We start from the raw sequence: 6,993 nt of genomic DNA on the forward strand, positions 1-6,993 counted from the left end.
CATACATGTGAGAGAAGCTGTCGTGTCGCTGGCTTGTGGCATCTATCATCATTATATGCTTGAAAGCAATTTATGACTTGAGGCCTGATATTATTTTTGAGTGTATGCATTATTCTTCTCTTATAAATTAAACCAAATTTTTAAATGCTAAATTAGTGCAAATCGACTGAATTAGCTTGAAAGGTAATTACTTATAATTTTATGCATATATCCGATTGATATTTGACAAGTAGGTAGAGTACCCGAGGGCGTTTGGGGTTACATATAGCTGATTAAAAATTTCACGCCTATGCACTATGGTCTGGAATTCATTTTTTTTTTTGCATAAATTAAAAAAATAAAATAAAATTAATTACTTTAAAAAAATGGGGTACGCAGTATTAATGGAGACATTGCAGTGGTCCAAAATATACAAAAAATAAACTTTATAAGGCAACCCTGTTCTATTTATGAGCTGTCAAAAATTATGCCTCTGAAGCAACAACAAACTTGTGAACAGCTGAGTAAAAGATTGTAAGAAACGAACTGTGTTATAATAGTTAATAAACAAAAAAGCTAATAAATTTGCAATGAAAACCCTCCCTCATGTAGTTTTAAAAATGGAGCCTTTTCAACACCATTCGTTTGATACCCATATTCCTTTAATTGATTATGAATTTAACTTTTTTCAACAGGTGGCAACCCTCTTTGAGAAAATCATAAATGCTTAAACGAAAGATTTCTTAACACTATTTTGTTTGGCACGCACATTTTAATATATCATATGGCTTGTGTATAGATTCGACTATCAAAACTGGTGGCAACCCTCTTCAAAATATAGCTATAATAGTTCTCCCCGAAACGCACTCTTTGAAATTCATATTTTAATATTTCATATAGCTTTTGTATAATCTAGGATTGTTCTATACCGAAAAAATATACACCTATTTTTTATTTTTTTTTTTTAATCCAAAAATATTTTCCAGGCATTTTATATGTGAAAAAAAATAAAATTAAATTTTAGTAGAAATGTTATAAGTTCTTGAAAATCCATATTTTTTCGATCGGAAAACTCTGCTTCTCTTCACGAGACTTCCAATAAAAATACCCAATTGTTTATTTAAAAATATTTTAATACTGGCGATTTTTTATGTATGAGTGTCCCCCATTGCGTTTTCAGGGGTTTTTGGCGGACCTCTAAAATATAGTTACAGAAAAAAGCTTCGTTTTGTTTACCAAAACAGTTTAGCCGAGACTTATATTGCCAAACTAGTCTAGAAGGACACCTACAGCTCCACCTATTTTTCATGCCCTTGAGGTTTGTAAATATCTCGGCTTGGAATACAGAGTCACATTCAACTAAAAAACACATAAAGTTTATTCCCTTTATCTTCGATATACACTCCATTTTCTGACTCATTGTCTGGTTTGAAGCCATCAGTGGAAGATTCGACAAATTTGATGGGCTCAGCCTGCAATGCATATCAACATTGTAGAATCTACATAGGAAAGGTATGGCTGAATTATTGTCTTAGGTCACTGAAAATATACATACATGTGTTCCGACTCCAGGTGGTCTTTAAAGCCTCCCCACGTATAAAGGTGCAAAATGGGACTGTCCTTGGATATTTGCAGGCCGAACCTGATGATTGAAGTAAAGATATGGAGGATCCTCCTTGGTGACATACATTAGGCTTTATCAAAGACTTGTTTACGTAGCCAGAATAGCGCGAAGGCAATGCAGGACTTATGGGGTTACAGTTACCTGTGAGCAGACACGCTACAATAACTTTCTTAGGATTTTTCCTCTAAGCCGATGTGCCTTTATTAAAGGCGTTTCAGGTTTCTTCGTTTTGTACTTTTCGGGAAATTTCGGGGTTTTTTAGTTCCTGCTTTATTTTTCGGGATCTTTTCAGAGTTTTCTGGCCTTTTCAGATTATTCAGGATTTTTCGGAGCCTCTCGGGACCTTAACGGGGTCCTTCGGGAGTTTTCAGAAACATTGTGAAAAAATATCCGGTACAAGAAAAAGTGAAAAATTAACATACATTTTTTGGCTCCTATAACAAAATGCTTACTCGGTACAGTGTCAGTTGGCTACATGTGAAATGAAAATTCCATACTTTTCCGATCTTGATTTTAAGTACTAAAGAAATACCTACAAATAAGGTTACAACTCTATCGGCAACAATCATTTCACAAAAATATTTCAAACAATTTGCTTGCGACATTCTTTGCAAATCGATGTGAGTGGTGGCCAGTCACTTTAATCCTCTACCTCACTACTCCAATTGCATTCGCTAGCCATTTTGGAATTTTGCATTGCACTGCATGGCTACTAATATATTTGTGGCTGTAGTATGCAGTCGCGGTATTTTATAGTGTCATGTTAATTTGTGCTGGTGGTGTTGCTACTTCAACCACTTGCCGCTGTCAGCCGCCTCGGTAGCCAAAGTTGTCTGTTGTTACTTACTCTAAGGTTTGTTTGCTAATTTTTCACATTATTCTAACCAACACTTGTTACGGCTTGTTGCCGATGTAATTGTTATACCAGCAATTGCATTTGTAAAATTGTTGACAATTTGTTCTCGCCGCCCCGCCATTGTTTCAACTGCGCTCTCTCTTTGCCTTCGGCGTCCCCATCCCTGTTTGTGCACTGGAAGTCAACTCACTTTTTAATGCATTCGTACTGTTGCTGCTACTGTCAAGTTTATATTCTTGTTTTTAACATAAAGTTGTTTGGGTGTGTTTGAAGCAAGCTGTAGAATGTTTTCTTTTCTCATAATTTTGTTGTGGTTGGCTAATCAAAAGGAACTGGAATTGAAACACCGTTGGAAGCTTTGAAAGGCGGAGGTGTGTCATTGAGTGGCAGTGATTTGCATTTTCTCAAGGGTTTAGTCAAATGTTGAGTAATTTATTTAACCAATTATATGTATGTGTACCTACATACATTTGTACGTAGGTATGTATGTACCTGCTGAAGCGAAAATAATTATGCTCCAGTCTCCATCGATTCTTCAGGTGCCATACTAAGGACCTTTTAGCCGAGGTTAAAAAGTTCGGACTTCAAGAGCCAAGAGTCTTGTTGTCTAGCTGACTCAAAATATAGCGTCAGTGATTGTCTTCGATTGCTTTGCGCTCAAAACGATTTTTGCTTTGATATGTTTGTAACACATGTGTACTCAGATACAATATTATCAAGCTTTCGCAATAGGCACTATATATAACTCACGCTTGCTTTCGCCATGACTGTTAATATTTTTAGCTTATTATTTTTAAGAACAAATACATATAAAAGTATAGATTTTTGATGAAAGCATTGATATTAGGTTTTTTAGAATTTTTACGTAAATATTCTTCGTGATTTTTGGCATATTTCCGTTTTGTAACTTTTGGCACTTTTCGGATGTATTAGAATCAGACAATTTCGATTTTTTCGGAAACGTTTGATTTTTTTTGGAAACGCTTGCGTTTTATTGGAAACGTTAAAATTTTTTTCGGAAACGTTTGCATTTTTTGGAAAGGCATACATTTGGTTGAAACGCAGGCATTTTGTGGAAACGCTTGCATATTTTTGGAACGTTTAATTTTGTTCGGAAACGCTTGCATTTTTTGGAGAAATTCGAATTTTTTTGGAGAAATCCGAATTTTTTGGAAACTTCGTTAAAACTTTTCGGAAATATTGGAATTCTTTCTGAAACGTTCGCATTTTTTAGGAAAGTTTCGCATTTTTTTCGGACACGTTTGCATTTTTTCGGAAACATTCTCCTATTTTGGGACATGTCAAAAATTGTTTAGGAAACAATGGAACTTTTCGCATATATTGTAATCTTTTCGTATTTTTTAAGACAAGTTCAATATTTTCGGAAACATTTTTGTTTTGTCGGGAACTTTTGAATTTTTTTCGCCAGCGTTTGCATTTTTCGGAAAGGTTTGAATTTTTTCGGTAACGTTTGAATTTTTTCGGTAACGTTTGAATTTTTTCGAAACGTTGGCATTTTTGGGACATGTTAGAATTTTTTTGAAAACGTTGAAACTTTTCGGAAATATTGTAATTTTTTTGGAAACCTACGAACTTTTTCGGGCACGTTCGTATTTTTTAAGAAAAGTTCGTACTTTTTAAGGCAAGTTCAAATATTTTCGGAAAAATTTCATTTTGTTGGAAACTTTTGCATTTTTTCGGCAACGTTTGTGTTTCTTCGGACACATTTGCAATTTTCTGAAACTTTTGCATTTTTTCAGAAACTTTCGAAGTTTTGGGATACTTTAGAATTTTTTCGGAAACGTATAAACTTTTCAGAAATTCTAAAATTTTCCGGAAACTTTGGAATTTATCGGAAGCGTTCCATTTTGTTTCGGAGACTATGGGATCTTCAGAAATTATTCGATTTTTCAGGAAGTTCGGTTTTTTTTTTTAGAAATTATTGGATTTATTGGGATGTGATCGAATTTTTTCGTAAATTCTTTAATTTGTTCAGAGGTTTTGGGATGGTTTCGGAAATGCGCCTTTTTCGATTTGTCCGTGTTTTTCCGAAAATGTTCCCAAAGTTGTGGAAATGCTAGGCTTTTTTGGAAATGCTGGGTTTTCATTTCAGCACAAGTACCTAGAATGTCTTGGAACTTTGTGAAGTTTTTGGGACCGCTAAGAAGATAAAATTGTATGAATATAGACGGACAACCTGGATGAAAGTACTCATATTCTCATCCATCCTGCAATGGCATCAGAACATATCGACATCTCCAAAACATACCATGCTAATAAGACAATAGAGATTTAAGCAGACTTAACCTTTATGATTTATTTACCAAATTTTCATTTTCATTTGGTATTAACCCTTTTAAAAAGCTGTAACCTCTTTTTCAATGCGAATTAATTTTTTTTTTGTCCGCACAAACTTCACATGGGAATTCCAACGAAGCTTGTGAATTCAAATAGATATGTACAAGACACAAACAGCCGCAGTGTGAGACTTAAGTCCATACATACTCGTGCATAGTATAAGAGCACTTATACATACATATGTATGTGTGTATGTATGTAAATATTTACTTGGCTTCTGCTGCGCTTAACTATTTGCATTTAATTAAGAAAAAGGTGTTTTCACAACGACCGAATCTTCTTCACTGGGCAACGGCCGCTCTCCTGTTGCTTTCTTTCTTCATGGCCTGACCTGCCAACACCAACTGGTGGCGTGGCGCGTAAACGTTGTTATTTAAATGCTTCGTTGCAATGACCCATAACATCCAGTAGAGGTAGTGGCAACAGCGGCAGCTACAGCAACAACTGCTAAGTGAGTTGTTACTTTTTTGTTTTACAACAACAGCACCAAGTATAGCGTTTAATTAAATTTTAGTAATGAGCTATGAAATGAGTTCAAAAACATAATTTTTTGCGTTGCAGTTTCTTTTTCTTCGTTGAAACTTTATGGCAGCTTAAATAGTTGTAAATTTACATTTTCATTATTGAAAACATTGGAGAGTGCAATTAATTAGAGAGTACATTTTCATAATACATATTTAACGAGGGTTCAATTAAATGTTAGTTGTAAAAGCTTTTCTTCAACGATGTTCAATTCGTAGATCTTTGTTGGCAAAAGTAAATTTAATTCGATTACTTTTATATCCTCACCCGTTTAATTTGTTATTCGGAGTAAGGCCCTCAATTTTTTCTGGCCAAAAAACGCAATGTTTTTCGCGTCGAACTTTTTACTCTGATTTTTTTTTTTAACTTTTGGCTATGCAGTTTTTAGCACATTAAATTTTAAAGCAAGTTTAAAGCGGCCGAAAATCGGGTTTATTTGTAATAGTTTTTGTTTTATTGACGGCATTTTCACTTTTGCGATATAAACAAAGATTTATAATGGAATAAATTGCGCAAGACCGTTTCCAACAAACAAAAAAAAAACCAAACCCAGTTTTTATAAATTCCACTTGCAATAGCAAAATCAACAAATCTTAGCGGGATATTCCGATTTTATCCGTATATACGAATAACAGAATAGTCGCAGGCCCAAGTAGATAGATTTAGAAATTTCAAGGATTTGTTTAATTAAAAAATTATTTCAAACATTCAGTGCAATTTAGAATAGCAATATGGGTACCAAATGAAAGAGAACATTCAGTAGAATTAAACAAAATTAAATTTTCTTGGTGAGCAAGGACGTGTATGTATAGAAACTGTAATTTTAAAACTTTATCCATGAATATGTTTGAAATTTTCCAGTTATTTTTGAAAAAATACCTATTCGGTCTTGGAACCAAAAAATGCATGGATTTTTGGAACTTTTTGGATTTTGCGGAAATGTGTGGATCCTTCGGAAATGTTTGGATTTTTCAGAAATCTTTGAATTTAATCCGAACTGTTTGGATTTTGCGGGAAAGGTTTGGATTTTTTCAGAGCTTTTTTGATTTATTCGGAAATATTTGTTTTTTTTTTTCGGAAATGTTTCGATTTTCTCTGCAATGTTTGGAATTTTCCGGATATTATTGGGTTTTGGGGAAATGCTTGGATAATTTCGGAAATGTTTTGATTTTTTCGCAAATATTTGTTTTTTGGGGTAATATTTGAATTTTTTTCGGATATGTTTGGGGCTTCCGGAAATACTTAGATTTTTTCGGAAATGTTTGGATATTTTCGGATATGTTCTAATTTGCCGGAAACGTTTGGACTTTTTGAAAATGTTTGTTTTTTTCGGAAATGTTTGAGTTTTTCGGAAGGGTTTGGATTTGTTCGGATATGTCTGAATTTTTTCGGAAATGTTCGCTAAAAAAATTATGTTTTTTAAATCCACAGAATCTTTTCTTTCGATTGGTACCCACGTTGTTGTTCTACATTACACTGAAATTTTTAAATAATTTTTTGAATTCAGCATAACCTTGAAATTTCAAAGTCTTTAAACAAAGTTATATAAACAATAGACAAAAATAGTAGTGGTCGCAATTTGTTGAAACTTTACTCATAAAACGATTAATAACACTGGTCTACAAGGGTTTTGCGAATAAGACGGGACCTGGTG

The sequence above is a fragment of the Rhagoletis pomonella genome, unplaced genomic scaffold (assembly GCF_013731165.1).
Source record: "Rhagoletis pomonella isolate Grant_MI unplaced genomic scaffold, Rhpom_1.0 Rhpom_scaffold_00011, whole genome shotgun sequence".
In the NCBI taxonomy this organism is placed as follows: Eukaryota; Metazoa; Arthropoda; class Insecta; order Diptera; family Tephritidae; genus Rhagoletis; species Rhagoletis pomonella.